Below are 23,128 nucleotides of genomic sequence, written 5' to 3' on the forward strand. Positions count from 1 at the left end.
GCTTTAGAAAAGGAGCTCTATTTTATTATCAGTACATTGTGGCCTCAGGAAAAGATCCCAAGGCCTAGGCCCCAGGCTGCCATTGTCTCTGCCAAGCATGTTCCTGGGTTTGAAAAGAACTATTTCATACTACATACATGAAGACCTTATGGAAAGACATGCAGGATAAGGCTAGCCCTCCATACAATAGCCTCTCTCTCTCTCTCTCTCTCTCTCTCTCTCTCTCTCTCTCTCTCTCTCTCTCTCTCTCTCTCTCTCTCTCTCTCTCTTTCTCTCTTGTCTCTCTCTCTCTCCAAAACCCCTCTCAATTGTTTTTTACTTGCATTATAAATGTTGCCCAACTCTCCTGTTCCACCTCCCAACATTCTTTACCCCATTCCCCTCCCCTTTTACTTTGAGAGGTGCTCCATCACCCCACCTCCACTCCTGCTATCCACACCCCCAGAACCACCTCACATCTGCTGTTCTCCTTGATGGCATCAAGTCTCTATATACTGAGTACAGACAATACAGTCCTCTGCTATATATGTTCCTGGGGCTTAGCGCACTACTCATCTGTGGGGTGTTTTTGAGGCAGTCCTCTATCAAGTAAATGCTACTTACTGTCACTATTTCCTAAGCTTGGTAAGTCCTTTACATTATAAATTCTACTCTTCTCCATCACAGGTTAATATGCCAGTGCTCCCCAATATTTGAGATGCCTTTTAACAGCTCTACACAATTAACTGCAGGTGGATCTTATACATAAGTGGCAAATGCTGAGGGCAGAACTTGTATAAGAATCAAGAGAAACTGGGGCTGTCCATGTTTGGCATCCTGCCCATGACATTTCTACAAGCGAGCCCCTGGTCCAAATGTTTTGAGCAGATTCAGCCCTGGTAGTGAAGTTATTCAGAGGTCACCACCTGATGTACCAAATGAGGAGCACCACAAGGACCTCAAAGATGGCCACATCTGGCTACATGTGACTGATGCTTCCCATCCAGCACCAGGGAGGACCCACCACCCCAGCTCCAGTGCTCACCCACTTTCTCCTCTTCATGGAGATAGACCCTGTGCTCAACATGTGTCAAAAATCGAACTTTCTTGAGGTCACCACACAGCAGCCAAGAACATCATTCAAAGCAGGACACAGAGAGTCATTCAAGCCATAGAGGTTTATTATACACTCAGGCCTTTCCACCCAGAGCTCAGTTCTTAATTTCAAAATCTCAGCAGGACGGATCCCTGGCCTGTCTGTTCCTGTTCCAGAACAACCCATCCATTCCTAGACTGTGTGAACATCTCCTATGTCCCAGGAGTTGCATCAGAACTGGTGGTGTTTCAGACATGGCTGTCACCATGACGGCAGATTGGATGGGTCTCCCACCACTCTCTGCCCTGCTAGGACTTCTCAACACGTGTGGGTGGTGGTGTTGGAGTTTTTGATGACGGCCTTGGAACACAGCCTCAGCAGAATAGCACTTGACTGAGAGCCGTCCGACTGATCATGCCGGAGCCATGAGTTCTGGGATGCACTCTATTCCCACCTTGGAACAGACCAGGCAGTGTCGCTGACTGAACTGTGCTTTAAGGTCAGCCAATGGTAACGCCTGTGTGGCCGCAGGGACCTTTCTTCTGCAGGAGGGGAACGTGGTCACAGTGTAACGAGTAAGTCCCATTCCGAGTGTGTATGTGTGTACACTGTGCATGCAGAATGGCTGTCACTCAAAGCATTCTGACCAAAGTCTTGCTGTGGGACTTCACACTCACAAAATGCGTGAATCTTGAGGCCTCTCTACTGACAAATATTCATCAAGAACAGGTGCGTTTGCATCGTAGTATGATCAGAAAGCAGATGCTGTGAGAAGATTTGTTGAAGAGGGTTCTCCCTCTCCACCCCATGAGGCAGTTTAGAAAGGTGTGGGGTGGGGGCCACACAGGATGAAACAGTAACTTGTGGCTCAGGGGCAGCCACTGTGTTACCAGATCCAACCGTAACACCACAATCATCATGGTGTGCTCTCACTGAATACTTGTGGGAAGCTCAGCTGAAGGGAACTTTAGGGGCTTCCCTGTTCGTGTGTGTGTGTGTGTGTGTGTGTGTGTTTGCTGGGAATAAATCAGATGAAACACCACCTTCTTTAGCTGGTATTAAGTAATTAACAAGTTCCTTGTTACCCTGAAGGTACTGAACTGATGTAAAAATAGAATGACGTTTAGAAGTCACTTGACACACCCAATTATGGCAGAGTCACCTGGAGAGCTGGGCAGGTTCCTGGGCGGTTTATATTTTGAATCAGCGTCCAGTATTTGGTGTGGTTTCTCTCATAGCCAAGATCCATGATTTCAGGAATCAAGGTTTTGGGCCTCTTTGAATATTGCGGGCCCCAAGTCTGAGTGGAACTCCGCTCAAAATGGAGGACGGTCTTTATCAGCACGGCTTCCATTTCTCTTTCTGAGTTCATCTGGACAATGTCACAGAATGCAGGTGCCTGTCCTTATCTAAACAGTGTCCTTGTATACATTATTTCTAGGACAATGAAGTAGAATCGACTCACTGTGATGACATCAGGAGAATAATCATTCGATAATACTTACAGCCATTACAATCCAGATTGCCCTGGCTGCTCCCTCTGTCCTCGCTGTTCGGTGAGAAACACCCACCCATGGGGAAAGAAGACCGGCATAAAACCTATCACACTTAGTGGCCCACTTGGAAAAAAATTGCTTCCTTTTCCTGTGATCTTAAGTTCTGTTGGCCTGCGAGTTTTAGTTATAGAGATGTGAGCTCTACTTCCAAGAACTACGACAAAACTTTATTCTTCCCGGTGGCCAATTTGGGAGTCTAAGGCCCTTAAACCAACAGAATAAGAAAGGAATAACAGTGTTTGAAAGGTTGAGTAATTGCCACGGGAAAATTAAATTGCTTCTTCAAATGGAGTTTCAAGGCTTATGTCTAGACTGCAGATCCTCTTGCAGTGGTCTCAACTTTCCCAATGCTGGGACACTTGAGTATAGTTCTTCATGTTGTGGTGAGCTCTAGAGCATAAAATTAATTTGGTTACTACTTCCTAAATGTAAAACTACAAATATGATTGATTGTAAAGTGAATATTTGATATGCAGATGGTCTTAGTCAACACTGGTGAAAGGGTTCCTAGATCCCACAGCGATTGCGACTCACAGGTTGAGAACTAGTGGATTATGGTATCTCATTATAATACTACATCTTGTGCTTAAAGACAATGGAAACCTACAATAAACTTATCCAGACAGGATAACAAAACACACAGACCCATCAGAAATGAAGGTATGAATCAGTTGTCCAGGAACAGATCTAGATCTACTGAGGTTAATATCAAGGTTGGTGAAAATACAGAATGGGTACTAGGGGAAGGTAGTCATAAATATAAGCAACGGCCTCATGGCTAATTGCAGAAATGACAATTACAAGTGACATGCGTGTTCTTGTCATATTTTGTTAAGGTTGTATTTCTACACATACTTGTTTTTTCTTTCCTTAATTTCAGTAAATCAATGAAGAGAAGTGGTTATCATATTTGAAATATGTTCCCAAGATGCATTACAAGAGTTTTATGTGTCTGTCCTTGTACAATTGGTAGTTCAATCAATTTAGTCATAATTATCACCTGGTCCAGTATATACTGCTTTGCCTTATTGTGGACTAGTAAGATCTAGGCATTATCATGACAGTTGTTTTTTTCACTCTGGAAATCAACCATGACATAAGAAGGTATGAACATGTGTGAACTTGACATCAGTTGGGGACTGATTGTCCATTGATCAGCATTCAATCAGGGACCAATCAATCATTCCCCGTGAGTCCCATTGCCGAGCAGCCAATCAGACACTTGATTGGTGATTGATAACAGACTGCCAGTCGACGACCAGCCAGTCATGATCTGACAATCTGTCAATCAGTTCATGATCAATAAATAGCAACCAATTGGTTGAAAATTAATCAGTGATCAATATTCAACACATAATTAGTCAGAAGAACAGGTTTATTCCAGCTCACGGTTCACAGTAAAGTCCCTCATGGTGGGCAATGCCACTCTGAAGTGTGAAGCAGCTGCTCACTCACATCAGGTGTGTAAATAATCAGGACGCCAAGAGTAATGAACGCCTGCTGCTGCTCAGTCCCTTTCCACACACTGCCCGGGATCCTAGCCAGGGAATGGTGCCGCCCACAGTGGGTGGGGCTTCCCAAACCAGTTAAGACAACCAAGGCAGTCCCTTACAGCCACACCCCGAGGAACCTCCCCCTTGTTAGGATTCTGTCTAAGCACCACCCACAGTTACCAGGCAACAGCCAGATATGCCCTGCCCCACCATTACCTGGCAAAAGCCAGGTAGGTCTGGTGCACTATAAAAAGGGCTGCCTGCCCCTCCCTCTCTCTTATCCTCTCACTCTCAGCTTCTCTCTTGCCCCTTCTTGGGCTCCCCTCCCTTCCTCTCCCCTCCCCCCTCTCTCCACATGGTCATGGCCGCCTCTGCTTCTCTCCTCTCTCCCTCTCTCTGCCTTTCTCTGCCTCTACTTCCCTCTTGACTCCCCTCTCCATGCCCTGAATAAACTCTATTCTGTACTATACCGTCTTGTGTCTGGTAACCTCAGGAGGAAGCGATGCCTTGGCATGGGCCCACTGAGGCACGCCCTTCCCCCACACTGCCATTAGAACATAGTCTCTCACCTCTTTCTCTTTTTATGATCACAACACCCCTGGCCACTCTGGAACTCATCCAGTAGACAATGGAGGTTAACCATCATGGTGGCTGTGATACACGGTCTATTTATCTAGACACTGGGGTCCTCTGTCTTGCCTTGTAAGAGTATATGAAATCATTTTCTCAGATTAATTATAATATATAATAATATATAAGTATATATATAATATATTATAATACATAATATATATATAATTAATAATATAAAATAATAGATTTTTTTATTAAAATATTTTATATTTCTAAAACCTATTTATTGGAATTTGTGCATGCACTAGCTTTCCCAACAGATCTTAAATGTATTGTGTGACTGTGCCTGACCAAATAGACATTCAAAAGTTAAGGGGCTGGGTGGGTGCAAACCAGGCCTAGAGACTCCTACATATTCTGTTCCGTGCTCCCCTCTCATTTCCCTCCTTACCAGGGGTACTATTTTCCTTCATTACTGTAATTAATATGGCTGCCCAGTGGCTTTTATCCACAGAGATCAAAGCTCTTCATAAGCTTTACCTCAGTTTCTCCCCTTGGCCTGGGAGGGGCAAATTGCTAGTTAGCCTAGGATGAGCCCTCCCACTCCACAGATGAGAACAAGGACAAGGACTCAAAAACTGACTCGTGGGTGGAGGAAGCACCTGGTGGCAGCCCTGCCAGGGAAACATGGCTCCCTAAGGACTGTGTGGGTGACTTGGGTTTCCCAGATGGCATTGCCACCATGAGCAAAAATGGTCTCACCCTCCACTCTTTCCCCCAAAGTGACTCCCACTGTTGAATTCTTCACATCTCTGCGTAAGGTTGTCAGTGTTGTGTGTTGTAAAAGGAAGTCAAGGGTGTGTTTGGTGGAGGTGCGGTATGGGGTGGGGGAAGGGGACGTGGTCCACACTGTGGGCGTGTCTCTGAGAGGCCGAGTCACGATGGGGGCAGGGCTTCCTGTTTAGGGGCGGGTCCTCTGGTAGCTTCCTGCACACAGTGAACCAAGTTAGTCATGGAAACCGTTGGGAGAAGAGGGGCCTGCAGAGGGGCGTGGCCCACACTGTGGGCATGTCTCTCAGAGGCTGAGTCAGCCCCTTTTAGACTGAGTTGCCACACCAGACTGTTGTCAGGTCAGTGTGGGGCAGGGCGTAGACAAAATGACAACAGCCAGGACTACAGGGCCTCTGAGAACTGAAGAAGGGCAGCCTGGGGCCTGGCTGTGTGGCAGCCAATGCAGAGTCTACACAGCACAGTGTAGTGAGTCTTCCTTGATGAAAACTTGTGGTTCACACTGCCTGACCTTCCTGCCAGTCACCTGCTTGATCCTTGATGGCCTCTGAACTAGGAATCTTATGACCTCTGACCCTGCTCTGTCCACACCTCGGTCACTGCACTGAAAGGGTTTCATGGAAGGAATGGCGTCTGTGGTTTGAGGCTGTGTATAAAGTATCCTCGAGAACAGAATCCAAAATCGGGTTCAGGGAAAATGAATCCTCTAAATCAAAATGTATGGAAAAACATAATTCCTGTCTACAAGTAGTGCTTTCATAAAAATTAATATAACGGGAATAATAAGCCTTAACATTAAAATGTCAAATCATTTTTCAATAAAATCACAGGTAGACAGGCAGCGTGCTAGGGAAGAAGATTGTGGACTGAAGGAAGATAAGGTTCAGTGCCATAAACAACTTGGTAAGTAATCAAGTCCTGTAAATACAGTCCCAAGGGTTCTGATGTTCCTTGGCCTTGCAGGTATTGCACAGAGATGTACGCAAGCATCACAACCATGCACATAAAAATGAAACTATAAAAGAATTGACTATAGTGCTGACTTAGCCCTGAGACAGAGCACAGTCAGGGCGAGTTAAAATCAATTCCTTCTGGTGTGGATTTAGGTGCAGCTGTGGACATCCTTGGAACCATCCTCCTTAGAGTCAAAACCGGCCATTTGCTAAGGATAGAATAGCACAGCACAGCACAGCTGTTCATCTGAGATCTGCAACCACGGTGCTATTAGAACACTTTTCCTTGATGTTATTTGTATTCTTTGTCCTTGAAAGGTCAGAAAAAAATGTTAAATCTCTATATCTTTGAACATGGGAGATCTTTCAGTCTTGTTTTTTTACCTTTTAACTCTTTTATTACTTTCATATTTTTGTCTAGTTCTTAACTCTCTCATGGTACACAATCTCAAAAATGTCCATCCCATTCCTCTATCCCTCTCTCTCTAATAGCATGTTTCAGTCTCTCAACACCCAGTTCAAACTACTAGAAAAAAAATCTTCAATAAAATCATTTAAATAAAAACCTTCTCAAACCTAAATAAGAGGATGGCCATAAATATCCAAGAAGCCTAAAGCACCCCAAATAATTTAGAACAAAAATAAAATTCTCTTGTCACATATAATCAAAACTCTAAATGTGAGAGCTAAATCTGCGCCACAGTTCTCCATCCCCCAATACTGCAGTCTGAGAGAGGGTCTTCTAAGAGTGACAGGAATCCTGTGAGTACAGGTAAGACTACCACACCTGCTCAAAAGGACCCCCACAGAGAACTCAGGTCAAAAAACCGAGGAGCAGCCTGGGACATGGCCCTTCCACTATTCTCCTGCACCCAGAGCTGATCCTGTGCCACAGTGCTCCATATACAATTACTGTGGGGAGGGAGCTGATCTCCCAGGAGTAACACCACACCTGCAAACATAGGTAAGACTCCACTTCTTCTTAAAATCCAAGGCCCAAGAGGGATCCACCCAGAGCCATCAGGACACAGAAACCAAGTAACAGCTGGGGACAGGATCCTTCTGGAGCTCCACCTAGGAGCAGGCTGACTATGTGAAAATTATCCCCATACCAAAATTCCTCCTGGAGAGAACTGTTCTCAGAAGTACTGACACACAGGCTTGCTGGAGAGAGAAACCTCAGTCACAGACACATCAACTAACACCAGAGACAACCAGAGAGCAAGACACAAGGGCAAAAACAAAAGCAACAGAACCCAAGGCAAATTGGTATCATCAAAATCTAGTTCTCCCACCACAGCAAGCCCTGGATACCCCAACACACCAGAAAAGCAATGATGTTGTGAGTCATGTTTATTCTTCTGTTGTATGTGAACTGGGCCCATAATAATGTAAAGATAGTTCCCATCTGGGAATTCTAGGTTCATGGATAACTCACTGACCTATTTCATTCGGGGTAAGAAAGAAGATTTTGATATCATGAAAAAGAGCATTCAGAAGGCATATGAGAGAAAAGATAGAAGCTGAGTTAACAAAAAAAACCACACAAATTCTTTAACCTAATCCTGAGACTTACCCAACCCTGACATTTCTTTGTTTAATAGGGATACTAATGATAAATATATATATGTGTGTGTGTGTGTGTGTGTGTGTGTGTGTGTGTGTGTGTATATATGTTGATTGAATGTTGAATGTTTATTATTTTACCATTAATATTTTCCAATAAATTCTGCAAGTTTAACTCTTTTTTCCATTTTTTCAAATATATCTTTACTAATGGACCAAACACATAGGAAACATTTCTAATATATTGAAGAATTTGATGGTAAATATTTCTGATAAATTTGAAGAATTATAGAAAATGTATTAAAAGCAAAGTTTTTCATGGAAAATAATACAGAAAAAAATGGTAGACACAGAAAACATTTCTAAAACTATTTCAAGACTTAAATAGAAATATTTTCTCATAAAATAGAAAACTTACATGGAATATAAATGGTGAGAAACTTGAAACAATCCCAGTGAAATCAGGGACCAGACAAGGCTGCCCGCTCTCTCTATATCTGTTCAATATAGTGCTCAAAATCCTAGCCAGAGCAAATCTCCCAAGGGCGAGGCCCCAGGCTGTTATTGTCTCTGCCAAATATGTTCCTGGGTTTGAAGAGGAGCTATGTCATTCTCCATCTATGAGGGTCTCATGGAAAGACTTGTTGGATAAGGCTAGCCCTCCATACAATAGTCTCTCTCTCTCTCTCTCTCTCTCTCTCTCTCTCTCTCTGTCTCTGTCTCTGTCTCTCTGTCTCTCTGTCTCTCTGTCTCTCACACACACATTCTCTCTCTGCCTCTATGTCTGTCTGTCTGTCTCTTTAATTGTTTTATTTACTTATATTCCATATGTAGCCTCAGTATCCAGTACCCCCTCCCAGGGTTGTTTACTCTATTGCCCCTCCCTTTTGCCTTTGAGAGTGTGCTCCATCACCCCCACCTCCACTCCTCTCATCCCCCCATCCACCACCATCTCACCTCCCCCATTTTCCTGCCCTGGGACGGCCTATCTATTCAAGATTAGAAAAATAGTGTGTTATTTAGTACAGATAATGTCTTCCTCTGCTATGTCTGTCATGGCCAGCCCATGCTTTTAGGTTGATGGCTTAGTCTCTGAGCTCCCAGGGGTCTGGGGTACTTGATACTGTTGGCCTTCTTAAGGGATTCACATCCCATCCAATCACTCAATCGGAAATGGTGGAATTTCAGACATGGCTGTCACTATGATGGCAGCTTGGACTGGTCTCCGCCCCTCTCTACCCTGCTAGGACTTCTCAACAGGTGTGGTTGGTGTGGAGGTGTTGGCGATGGCCTTGGAACACAGCCTCAGAAAAGTAGCTCTGGACTGAGAGCCGTCCGACTGATCATGCCGGAGCCATGAGTTCTGGGATGCACTCTATTCTCACCTTGGAACAGACCAGGCAGTGTTGCTGACTGAACTGTGCTTTAATGTCGGCCAATGGTCAAGCCTGTGTGGCCGCAGGGACCTTTCTTCTGCAGGAGGGGAACCTGGTCACAATGTAAGGAGTAAGTCCCATTGTGTGTTCATTGTGTATCCAGAATGGCTTTCACTCAAAGCATTCTGACCACAGAGTCTTTCTGTGGGACTTCACACTCACGAGATGTGTGAATCTTGAGGCCTCTCTGCTGACAAATATTCAAGAGCTCACCTTGTGTTTCCATCGGGGTGTGTACAGAAAGCAGATGCCGTGAGAAGATTTGTTGAGGAGGGTTCTCCTGACCCTGTGAGACTGTTTAGAAAGGTGTGGGATCAGGGCCACACAGGAAGACACAGCTACTTGTGAGTAGCCTGTTCTACAAAGTGAGTTCCATCGAGATGAGAAGAGATTTGTGGTGCTAGGGAAATGCTAGTGATCTACAAAATAACAGACAGGAGCCGAACTGGTGTAGCTTATATTTTGGTTATTATTTTATTTTATTTTATTTTACTTTATTTCATTTCATTTCATTTCACTTCATTTCATTTCATTTTATTTTATTTTATTCGAGTTATCTTGGTCCCTTCCAAGGAACCACTCGCATGCAGGATGGTTGTGGTGGTTGAAGGCAATGCAGGAACCAGAGGCAAGGAATGAGGCCTGGCAAGAAGGCTAAAGTCTCCATGTGCAGACACTCAGTCCTCCTACAGAGCTGCAGTCCAGAAAGTTCTTCACCACAGGGGGTGCTGCGGCACTGGAGTTCCAGGTGATGGGGACCTCAGTGCTCCTCCTGTGAACCCGCTTCTCTAATAGCTATGACTTGTCCATCAAGCCATCTTCCTTAGGCTGTCAGCAGGCCTACGTTGTTTTCCAAAGGTGATTTGAAACCGCATGTGTGTTTTTGTGACTCCGAACATTCGCTGTGCTGACAGGATTATGCTCTGCCAGGAGAACAGAGGTGCAATTCTGCAGGAGCTCTGGTTCTGGAAGGTGTGCTCCAAAAGGCTCACAAAAACCCCTGACACGTTTGATCAAGAATGGTGATGCATTGCAGGTGTCACGCGTTCAGATTGTTTTCTGCCCTGCTCAACCTCCTGACATTTCGAAAAGCAGACTTCATACTGTCTACCTTAGGTAAAGACCCATTTGGCCCTACAAGTGTGCTAAGACTTGTGACACACACCCATCATGCAATGCAACACACTCAGTGCAAACATAAATCTCCTGACAGCTGGTTTCCTTTCTGCTCTTCTAAGATTTTCCAAATGGCACAGACAAGTACTCAACTGGTATCCTTCTCAGCTGGACTTTCCATCAAGCTGTAGTTTCCCTGTTGCCTTGGGGCCATGGCCCAAGAGTCCACTTGACAGGGAAAACACAGGACAGCCACGATTGACTCACTCAAAAACCCTGAGTTTTGTGTGAGTCTTGCAATCCTGGCAGGACAGGACCATAGTTAGTCACCCTGTTGGCTTGTCTACACTTATAGATTCCACAGCTGGAGCAGGAACCAAGGAAGGAGCCAGAAGATCCTAAGCTCCCTAGATCCGCAGCTCTGACTCTGAGATCCAGGTGCTGCTACTTCTTCACAGCAGGGGTCGCTGTGGGGCTGCTCTTCCTCCATAGAGGAATGCCAATGTGCACATCTTTGGAAGCTCAGGGCTCTGCTAACTGTGAATTTCCCACAAAGCCAAGTTTTTCTTGGCTCTTGGCTTGTGTGAGCTGAAATCATTTCCAACTGTGTGGGTGATTTTGTTTCTTGGTGCTTTTGTTTTACCAACCTAATCGGATTATGCCCAGCACACTGCAATGGGACTTGATTCGAACCCAGGGTGAGCTTCTAAATGCTGACAGAACAGCCTGGTGCCCAAGGATGAGTCATTCTCTCAGTGAATCAAGGATGAATTACCCAAGACTTCCCACCTCTGTTGAAAATTTCAGGTGGTGTGAATTACAGAAAATGTTGAATATTCAAGGAAAAACATGCTGGTCAGTATTTCTGTGCAGTGTTTATTTCCTACACACACTTCCTGAAAAATGAGGGTCAGAGAGCAAACTGTAAGAAATGATATTTAATTGTCGTCTTCACACTGAGAGCTTTGTGACCACGCTCTAGTCTGGTGCATGACTTAGCCTACTGAGGGGTTAAACTTTAAGAAAGACCAACAGTGGTAAGGCTTATAAAACATGAAGCCACACCCACCTCCCTTGTCAGTGATGCCCACAGTAACACTCAGTCTCACTGAGTTCCGCCCACCTCCCGTGTCAGTGACACCCACAGTAACAGTCTTACTGAGCTCAGCCCACCTCCCGTGTCTGTGACGCCCACAGTAACAGTCAGTCTCGCTGAGCTGCGCCCTCCTCCCGTGTCAGTGACGCCCACAATCTCGCCAAGACACGCTGACACCGCCAACCACCCCTGTCAGTGACGTCCACAATCATGGTGGTTCTACCATTTTGTGAGAAAGCCTTGAGCTGTCCACACCCATAAATGGTTGTGTGTGGTGATGGCATTGTGTGAACATGGGTGATATGTCCCCATGCGTCCGATGCACACACTGAATACTTGTGGTGTGGTTTTACCTAAAGTGTCACCAGGTGAGGCAGCCTTAATGATATATAGTGGATATCTGCGGAGACTCGCAACGTCTCCTGTCAGATTTTATTCTGTATGCTAATAAAATATATCAATGAAATAGGCACAATTTAAATAGGGAAAGGAGACTGTCCCTATTATATATATATATATGTTTGTATATACATATATATTTATATGTTTGTATATACATATATATTTATATATATGAATATATATGTATATATATGTACATATATGTACAAATATATGTGTGTATATATATATATATATGTGTATATAAAATAAATCTTTAAAAAGAAAAAAAGAATCAAAGTTGTGGGGTGGAGGTCTTACAGAAGCCACGCCTTATCCTAAATAAAGCTCATAAGAATAGCATATATATTTATATATTTATTTTATATTTTAAGTAAAAATAAAAATATAAAAATATAATTATAAAATAGAAATATATATTTATATAAATATAAACTATATTTTTATAAAAATATGAATATATAAATATTTAAGCTTTTAAAATAAATGTTTAAAATGATAAAAGTATGTATAAATATTGTGATGAGGAGATCTTGCAGAAGCCATGTCTTATACTAAGTAAAGCTCCTAAGTAAACCATCTTGTGACTTACCTATAGAGGGAAAATGGAAATAAACAGGAAGCCAGCAGAAGCTATCATAAAATTCTGCACTTGGAGAAAAGACCTTATCTCAAGAACATTACTGACCAAGCCTACAGTGGCCTTGGGACTGACAACCGCAGCCCCATATGGTGGACAGAGGATATAAAATGTCCTGAAGGCCCTGGCCCCAGACCATTACCAGCTCTCCTAGCATATTCCTGGCTTTAGAAAAGGAGCTCTATTTTATTCTCAATCCACTGTAGCCTTAGGAAAAGATCCCGTGGAGTAGGCCCCAGGCTGTTAAGATCTCTGTCACGTATGTTCCTGGGATTGAGAAGGAGCTATGTCATTCTCCATGCATGAGGGCCTCATGGAAAGACTTGCTGGATAAGGATAGCCCTCCATACAACAGTCTCTCTCTCTCTCTCTCTCTCTCTCTCTCTCTCTCTTAATTACTTTTTAATTAGTTTACTTATTAACATTCCAATTGTTGCCCCACTCTCTGGTCTCCACTCCCAGGGCTCTTTAAACCATTCCTCCTCCCATTTGCTTTGAGAGGGTGCTTCATCACACTCACCTCTACTCCTCTCATCCACCCACACACCACCAACTCACTCCCCCATTATCCTTCCCTGGGGCATCAAGTCTCCTGGAGTAGTAGGTATACAGTCTCCCACTGGGTACAGACAATGCAGTCGTCTGCTACACATATTCCTGGGGCCATGGAACAGCCCTTACTCATTGGTTGATGGCTTAGAATATGCGAGCTACCAGAGGTCTGGGGTACTTGATACTGTTGGTCTTCTTAAGGGATTGGCGTCCCCTACAGCTCCTTCCATCCTCCCCTAACTCTCCATAGGGATCCATGACCTGGGTCCCATGGTTGGCTGTGAGTATCTGCCTCTGTCTCAGTCAGTCGCTGGTGTTGCCTCTCAGAGGACAGCTGTGCTCAGCTCCTGTCTGCAAGTACAAAGGTGTTTTTCCATCTCACATGGCTGTCACCCAGTGTAGTCTGTCCCATGTGGCAGAACTATGCTTTCCTCAAGTAGAAAATGGGGCATCAGGTCTTAATGTTGGTTGTGATTCTGTAATGACTGTGTGAGCAGCTTGTCATAGACGTTTATTTTATTTATTATTATTATTATTATTATTATTACTACAATTTTATTATTGTTATTATTATTATTATTATTATTATTAACTTGCTATCAGCATATTCACTTTCGCTGGTTGTACACTACAGTTGTCTCCTTTGTTATGGTTTGGAGATTGATTTCTAGAAAAACCTGGTGAACAAACACATAACCCCCCAGCATCCTAGTCTCTCACCAGCCTGCTTAATATACTATCAGTGGGGTGATTTTAAGGTCGTCCTCAATCAGCTTAGTGCTACTTACTGTCACTCTTTCCTAAGCTTGGTGAATCCTTTATATCATCCGTTCTACGCTTCTGTATCTCAATTTAATATTGGAGTTCCACCCAGAACATGAGATGCTTTTCAAAAGCTCCAAAAAATAAACTGCAAATGGATCTTATACATAAGTAGTAAATGCTAAGAGCAGAGCTTGTGGATTTAAGAGGAAATAGAGCTCTCCACGTTAAGCATCCTACCTGTATTATTACTTTAAGCAAGTCCTTGGCTCACATGTTTTGAGCAGATTCAGCCTTGCTGGTGAAGTTTCTCAGAGTTGACAGCCTGATATAGGTAGTGAGGAGCACCACAAAGGAACTCAGAGGTGTCCACATCTGGCTACATCTGGCAACATCTGACTGATGCTTCCTATCCAGCCACAGGGAGGACCCACCCCCACCAGCCCCACTGCACATCCACGTTCTCCCCATTATAGGCAGAGACCCTGTGTTCAACATGTCTCAAAAACAGAACTAACTGAGGTCACCACACAGCACCCAAGAGCAGCACTCAAAGCAAGACACAGAGACCTGTTCAAGCTTGTTAAGCCAAAACAAATTTCAACAAGGCACCAGGAAGAACCCTCCTCTTAGTCTGACTGGCAGGTCTGCCTGGTGTCCTTGATTGGCCAGTGAGTTTTACGCCTCCTCAAGGTTAGAGTGTGCTTCCAGTCCTGGGCCAGACCTTTCACATATCTCAGGTCAGGTTTCCAGTCCCATAGCATTTGTGCCTGTCCTCCAAGAACCTCATCCATCTGCACTCCCACCCAGCACTGGAGGAGGACACACCATTGCAACTGAGGCTGTTCAGCTGCTTTCTCCTCCCCTTTGTTGGCAGTGATCCTGCACTCATCATGACCTGACTTCTAGCTTGCTTGAGAATTCCTCACAGCACTTCCCCTTCTTCTTCCTAAAATCAAGGAGGATAACCTGTTACTTGACTTGCATGGGCGATATAAAGCTGGCCCATCAATAGAAGGATGCCCAGGCAGTTAACATTAAAGAGGGATTTTAGGAAATACGTGTTTTGCTTTGTGGCTTCATACAATTCCCTTCTACCAGATGATAGGTGTAAAATAACCTTGGGAGAAAATCAGGAAACAGATGACAAACACTGTGGAGCACTATAGATTGTCAGCACTTTTTTCTCAATGTCAAGGTGCAGAAAAAAACAACAGTTGTGTTAGCACAAGTTCTCTAAATCAACATATCTCATAGAGAGAGTGAATTTTTCTGTGTATGTAGAATGAATTATTAAAATATCCCAGAGACAGTTGTACTCTTCTTCCAATAATGTGTGTCTGACAAGGGAAACATGAAAAATCAAAGAATTATCTTCAGTTGGAAGGGAGGTGCAATTTCCCTGAGCCCATCATGAAGCCAGAAAACAAAACTCTTGTTTCCTAAAATCACTCTTCAACGTTAGTAGCCTGGGCACGCTTCCTCTTGTGGGTCAGATTGATACCTCCACTGCACCTGAGGAATGGGCTATGCAAGATATTTATCTTGATTACAGGAAGAGGAAGGCAAGTGCTGTGAGGAAAGCTCAGGCAACGTTTGAATTTAGGTCCGGGTGAGTGCAGGGTCATTGCTTATAAGGAGAGGAGCAGGCAGCTTAGTAGCCTGTGCTGGAATTGGGGGTTGTCCCCTAGGGCTGGATGGTGTGAGAGTCCTCTTGCAAGGCAGGCAGAGCAAATGCTAAGGGAGTGCAAACCACTCTTAAGATCAAGAAAAAGTTTGGCCCTGGACTAAAAGCACACTTTAATTTTGAGGATTTGTAAGGGATATTGGCTAATTCAGACCTCCAAGCTGTGAACCTTTCTGCAAGTTCACTGTGACTGTGCAGGTCAGAATAGTTCACTGTTTCCTGCTCTGAAATCTGCAGTTCCGTGCTGTGCTGTGAGGGGACCTCAGGGAAGCTCTGAAATCGAGACATGGTAAGCCCAGGATATCTGCCCACAGTGGGGAGGAACAGGTGGCTGAGCACAGAGTGCTGGGGTGGAGGCTCCTATCAGGGGTTGGATGGGAAACTTTAGCTAGATATGACTATGAGTGAGGTTTCTAGTGTTGCTTCTAACTTGCTAAATCAGGCGGGTGACGTCTGAATATCTTCCCTATCATGGCTGAATCTTCCCAAATCATTTGGACCATTGGTTTGATTTTAGAAATATAATGGCTGCTGCTTTTTTATTCTGCAGAAAGTTTAGAAAATATTTTGTGTTTTACACTACACACTGAAAGGACTGATATAAATCTAATAGGTCTATTTTAACATGTGACTGGTATTTGGTTTGGTTTGCTTTTTTTGTATTTTTGTTTTTTTGCACTTTTCCTATTTCTTTACAAGTATAGTGTTTTGAATATTGTGTTGCAAGGGGAATTTTTTTTTGTTCCAATCTATTTGGTATTTTGGGTGCTTCTTGTACCTTAATAGGAATCATAGTTTTAGTTTAGATATTATTCATTTAGGATTTAATTAAAACTACTTCCTCGTCTTTTAAGCTAATATTCGTCTTCTATTACCATCAGTTGTAGTATCTGCTTTTGATATGCTGCAGTGTTCTTGGTTATTTCGTGCCAAGAAAATTTTAGACTCCAAAAATTTTTTGACTAATAAGTCCATTTATTCTATTTATCTTGCTTTCCTGTTTGGTATGCGAACCTTGCCTCTGTAGTGGTCAACGTGCAGGCAATTTCAATTGCATGCTCTCAGGGACTTAGCACCTGCTTAAATCATTATCTGCCTCCATTAACTGCTGCTGTTGTCAGGTGTGCTTTAGATACATGGAGCACTAGCTTCAGCTGCTCTCTGTATTTGTTCCCTGTTTCTGTTCTCTACACAAGCCCCCTCTATAGTCTTTCTCTACTCTCATCATGTTCTCTCTGCTCCATATATGTATTCCAGTCTGCAAGTTCTCTTGTGCGCCTCTATCCTTTCCCGAGGTACTCACTTCTGTCCTTTCCACAAAACAACCTCTTTTGTATTAGATCTCTTGCATGTTTTAATTTTTGAGAACCTGATGTGACAGGACACCTTGGATTTTTTGGTGACATGTTTCCCTGGCTTATCTTCATTATATTCCTATTCTGCTGTGTACACATATGGGTTTGTGGTGATAATACGTCTAGATTCTGGTCTCTGGGTTTGTCTTGTTTGGGTGGCAATTTTATTCCCAAGTTACTGTTTTCTGTCTGTATTTTCAGAGAATGTTGGCTGAGTGTTGTCCCTTTTCCTTACCTGTTTGGTGGGTATGTTCAAGAGGGAATGGTTGCTAATGTCAAAAGCTGGCAGAAGTGGCAGGCAGGTAGATATGATCTTAGCAATCCACCAGTAGACATAGTCAGGAGAGAGGTTAAGCTGCCTCTGGTGTTTGTACAGTGTTAGAGACAGCTGTGTAAATTGGATGTTGGAAACAAATAGTGTGGTAAATCTAATGGAAAAACTTACTTTGTCCCTGGTAAGCATGGCATGTGGTTGAAAAAGGAGTGTACATTCCTGTCTACTGGAAGAGGAAAGTGTATTCTGTACCATTGTATGTTGGAATGATAGGACTTCCTTTCTTATTTTAAAAGATTTGACTTTCCAGATATTGCCTTGAGTGTCAGAAGACACTTTAGACACTTGAACCATGTAGGAGATTCTGCAGACTATTAGGATCACTGTAGACTGAATGCATTTTCATTACAGGATAATCATGAGCCTATAGCATCCAGGGTCAGAATGGAGTTGATTGGATCCCCTGGGAATCCTGACACTGTGGGGCTTCAAGTTTCTGCTGGGTTAAGTGTATCCTCTCCCTGGGAGTGCAGACATTGGAGTCCAATTAAAGGAACAGTTACCAAAGATAGGCAGAAGCTTTAGGGACAGCACCTTTTCCAGTTGTTGGAGGACCCTCATGGAGAATAACCTGAATTTCTTCTACTTATGTACCTGGGGCCTTAGTCCAGCCAGTGTATGCTATTTGGTTGATGTTTCAGTCTCTCAATGTCCCAAATATTAAAGATTCATTGAGTTTGTTAGACTACCTATGGAGTTCCTACCATCTTCAGGATATTCAATACATCCCCAAATCTTCATTAGGAGTCTTCAAGGTCCATCCCATGTTTCACTGTGGTTCTCTGCATCCCTTTCAGTAAGCTGCTTGGTGAAAACTCTCACTGCACATTTATGCAAGGCTTCTGTATGAGAGCATAACCGAATATCCATAATAATGTCATGGATTGGAACTTGCCCGTAAACAGTGTCTCCAGTTGGGCCAGATTCATTGGGCATTCTATCAATCTCTACTCCAGGTGTGTCCCTGCTTTTTTAGGACAGAACAGAACTGTGTGTCGACTTCCATTTGTTCTGTGTGTCGACTTCCATTCGTTCTGTGTGTCGACTGTGTTGTGGTTGAAACTGATAATTCTGGTTTCTTCTCGTGCTCTCATACAGTCACCATTTGGACTCTGTCCCTAAATCACATAAGATGATGTAGACACATTTGTTATTCAATGTTAAACTATTTTGCAATCCTGGTGGTTTAACATTTGTATTTGTATTCCTTCTGTTTTCATTTTCAAGACAATTTTTCTCTGTGAAGCTCTTTCTGTCTTGAGAGTCAAGGTAGAAACCACATAATCCAGGTGGCTTGCACAATAAACATATGCATTTGTGCAGCTCTTCATCCACACCTTTAATTTTGAAATGTTGCCAAATATATGTTATAGTCTGTTTCTCAAGATGGTCTATGTTCATGACATCGGTACTACCTGAGGCTTCAGTGTCACAGGATTCCAGAGATGGGCATCAGTTTTAGGGACAGTCCCTGCTCCAGTTGTTGGAGAACCCCCATGAAGACTCCCCTTAAATTCTGCTACTTATGTGCCCGGGGGCCTTAATACAACCGATGTATGCTATTTGCATTTGTATGTATGTATAATGTTCTTCCTCACTCTTGTGGTTGTTCTGGAAATTTTGAATGAATAGGAGTGTGCATGAATGCGAGTATCATGAATTCCTCATCTTTACTGTTGTCAGAAGATGTCCACAGAACTCCTGATCTTGAAGTAATGGGTAGTTGTTGATACCCATGCATGTGGTAGAAATTAACCCCCATTATGTAGAAGACCAACAAAAGCTTTCCACTGCTGAGCTCTCTCTCCTGCCCTACATTGCTTATTTATGATCAACATTTACACTGCTAGTATTTTCATCTGTCTATTTGTAACTGTTTAAACATGCATACACTTTTAGTAAAATTTTATTACTGTTGCAGTTTAAACTGTTGTACTTCAGGTTGCTGCAAGATGAATAAAGAACATGTTATATAGACATGCTGGCATCCAACTTAATGACATACACCATTTTGTATGTCTTTAATTAAAGACATGAGCAAATAAACCCAACTTGCCCATCATGTTTGTAGTTAGTAATTGTTCCTACAATTTTTGCAAATGTGTGCTCAGTATTGTGGATCTGTTTCTCCTGCCTCTCCCTCTCAATTGGCATTTCTCTGGCAAGGTTGTATCCTATTCAACAAGTTCAAAAGTGATAAGGTAAATCTTATAATTCAAGGTCCTTCTAAAATGACACCGTGATGATAACTTCTGAGACAGCAAATAAGTGGATCAAGAGCAAAAATTATATGAATGTTTTTGAGGAATCATATATTTCCTTTACAGTGATGTTAGTATCATGCTTTGTGTTGTACACATGTATGGGTTATTTAGGATGCAGTGACTTTTGATGATGTGCATGTCACCTTCACTGAGGATGAGTGGAATTTGCTGGATCCTTCCCAGAAGAGTCTCTACAAAGATGTGATGATGGAAACCTACCAGAACCTCAATGCTATAGGTAAGACTGTTACTTTTTTTTCTAAAGAAAACAAATGTTTCTAGGTTATTGATGATCTTTAATTATTTTAATTGCAAATAATGTAGATTTACCTGAATAATTCACTTTCACTGAATTTTCATTGTAACTTTCATAGTGCAGTGAAAATTCACAGAAACATCCATTTTCTTGTATTGTGTTTTAGGATATAATTGGGAAGACCATCATCTTGAAGAACATTGTCAAAGTAGAAGAAGACATGAAAGGTAATTTTCTTATGAAAACTAATACAAATTTGCATCTGAGGAAATTTTAATATCTTCTGGAATCTCAACCAAAATGCAAGAGTATAAAATAACAGTCCTTTAAGTGTAGGTATGATTATAATATTTTTATAAAACCATGTACCTCAAGAGCTGTTATGTGATATGTGTATCCATTTGATAAGTAGCTCCATTAGAGATATTCTTTGGAACTACAAATCTGTATATTAGTACTTAGATATTGCACATTGAATACTGATAAATTTATATCCAAAATATTCAAAGAACTAGGCCAGATAGACCATAGTAAATTTGAGATACACATATTCTTGCAGTAATATGGTTAAGTTTCGTGAGAGGGCATTTTATGAGAATCAAGAAGGTTGTCTTGGAGAATCATTAATCTATATTGCACATATTATGAGAAACAAAATTTAAACAGTGTGAATGCAATTTGTAAACATTTCATTTGTCATTCTTTTTTATTAGGTATATTATATGTCATGTTTCACAATGGATAAAAATCATGGGGGGTATAGCGTTATTGAAAGAAGAAACATAAAGTATTTGTTCTAAAATAATGAGAAGATATGTAGTATTCTGCTTTTGAGTGAAATTAGGAATATGATAGACATTTGCAATTAATTGGTTTTCTAGTTTTACAGGGAACACCCCCAAACTCACAAGGTAGAAAATCTTTATGGGTACCAGGAATTTAAATTTTTTTCTATGTGTCCTGGTTCACAGTCAAATGTGTTGTAATTCACACTACCGGAAAATTATGAATACAATCACTGTTATAAACATCAGAGTTGTTCAACTTTCTTCAGATAGCTAAAAATATATTATATAAAAATCCCATATAAAATGAGGGTGTTATAAATATGAGCCATGTAATAACCAACATAGGTGTCTTGAACAAATCATGATGAGGGAGAACACCATGAACATGCAAAGTGCAATAAACCTTAAGATCTGATGATTCTTTACCATTAGACCAAATTGTAAACATAATCCATATTGATTACATGATTGGTCAGAGTAATGAATATGGTAAAGTTTCTCACATGCTAATTATCATTGTAGGCATGTAAGAAGTCACAGTGGAGAGAAACCATATGAATGTAATCAACGTGGTAATACCTTTGCAAGACTGAGTAATCTTCAATGTCATAAAAGAACACATAGTGGAGAGAAACCTTATAAATGTAGTCAATGCGGTAAAGCCTTTGCAAGACTGAGTTATCTCCAGTCTCATAAAATAATACATACCGGAGAGAAACCTTACAAATGTAGTCAATGTGGAAAATCCTTTCCACAGCACAGTACTTTACAATACCATAAAAGGACACATACTGGAGAGAAACCTTATGAATGCGATGAATGTGGTAAAGCTTTTGGAAGACCCAGTCATCTCCAAAGACATAAAATGACACATAATGGCGAGAAACCTTTTGAATGTAATCAATGTGGTAAAACCTTTGCAATACTGAGTAATCTCCAATGTCATAAAAGAATACATACTGGAGAGAAACCTTATAAATGTAGTCAATGTGGTAAAGCCTTTACACAGCAGAGTGCTTTCCAATATCATAAAAGAACACATACTGGAGAGAAACCTTATGAATGCAATCAATGTGGTAAAGCTTTTGCACAGCACAGTCATCTCCAATATCATAAAAGAACACATACTGGAGAGAAACCTTATGAATGTAATCAATGTGGTAAAGCCTTTGCACAGTGCAGTGCTCTCCAAAGACATAAAAGAACACATACTGGAGAGAAACCTTATAAATGTAATCAATGTGGTAAAGCCTTTGCAAGATCCAGTAATCTCAAGTATCATAAAAGAACACATACTGCAGAGAAACCTTATGAATGTAATCAATGTGGTAAAGCCTTTGCAAGACCCAATCATCTCCAGTATCATAAAAGAACACATACTGGAGAGAAACCTTATGAATGTAATCAATGTGGTAAAGCCTTTGCAAGACCCATTTATCTCCAAAAACGTAAAATGACACACACTAAAGAGAAACCTTATGAATGTAATCAATGTGGTAAAGCCTTTTCATTTCAGAGTAATCTCCAAAGACATAAAAGAACACATAACAGACAGACACCTTATTAATATAATCAATGTGGAAAAGTATATTCACAAGTGAGAAGTCTCCTAATTCTCTGTTCTAGAGATAAACCTAATGAATACAATCATGAATTAAGTGGGAGGTTCAAAACATAAGGCTTCATCAGGAAGTTGAATGAAGTTAAATCCTGTGATCAAGGATATTCATTGGTATTAAAGGACTGGTTACATTATGGCAAGATTCCATTCAGGTAAACAAATGGATTTGCAGTTGTATGAAAGTAAACTTTATCATGTTAGGAATCATTATTACTTGGTTATTGTTTTCATGTTCAAGTATGAAGATTCAAGTATGTGTCAATCTGACAAGGGATGGATATTGATTGCTATTCTGGGTTTTCAAATTAAGGTCTAAAAGGAAAAGCTTCTGTCTAGGTTGGGTGTTGAATGCTTTTTATCCCAGCATTCATGAGACAGAGCCCTGCAGATCTCTGAGATCAAGGTAGATTTCTGAGTATGTTCCAGGACATCAAAGCTTATGGTTATGGATCAAGCCTCGTTGCAACAAAAGACCACAACACACTAAACATGCAAGTACCATGGGTTGATAAGCTAGAATAGACAGAGCAGTAGATTGTAGTCAATTACAACATAGGGTTATAAAGAGGAAAGATCTGGAGAAGAGACCCAATCTCTTTGGAGGATCAGAGATGATCATTTGTGTATCCTGGACATTGAAAGAAGAAGCTATGATATTGAAGTTATTTTTGGTACCTCAAGTTTTTGAGATGTTAGAACTGTGTGATAACTGCCCAGGAATGGAATAAGACCAGTCTAAGAGAAAGAATTGTGCTTCAGTGAACAAAACAGAAAGGAGTTGTAGATCTGAAGAACACGTTGACACTAGACATGG

General features: G+C 41.8%; 1 pseudogene; it reads left to right on the top strand.

Moving 5' to 3' along the window:
• The window catches only part of LOC127673218 (zinc finger protein 208-like), a 109,839-nt pseudogene extending 87,579 nt beyond the window's left edge, over positions 1–22,260 (top strand).
• The last annotated feature ends 868 nt before the right edge of the window (positions 22,261–23,128 follow it).

The sequence above is a fragment of the Apodemus sylvaticus genome, chromosome 22, assembly GCF_947179515.1.
Source record: "Apodemus sylvaticus chromosome 22, mApoSyl1.1, whole genome shotgun sequence".
In the NCBI taxonomy this organism is placed as follows: Eukaryota; Metazoa; Chordata; class Mammalia; order Rodentia; family Muridae; genus Apodemus; species Apodemus sylvaticus.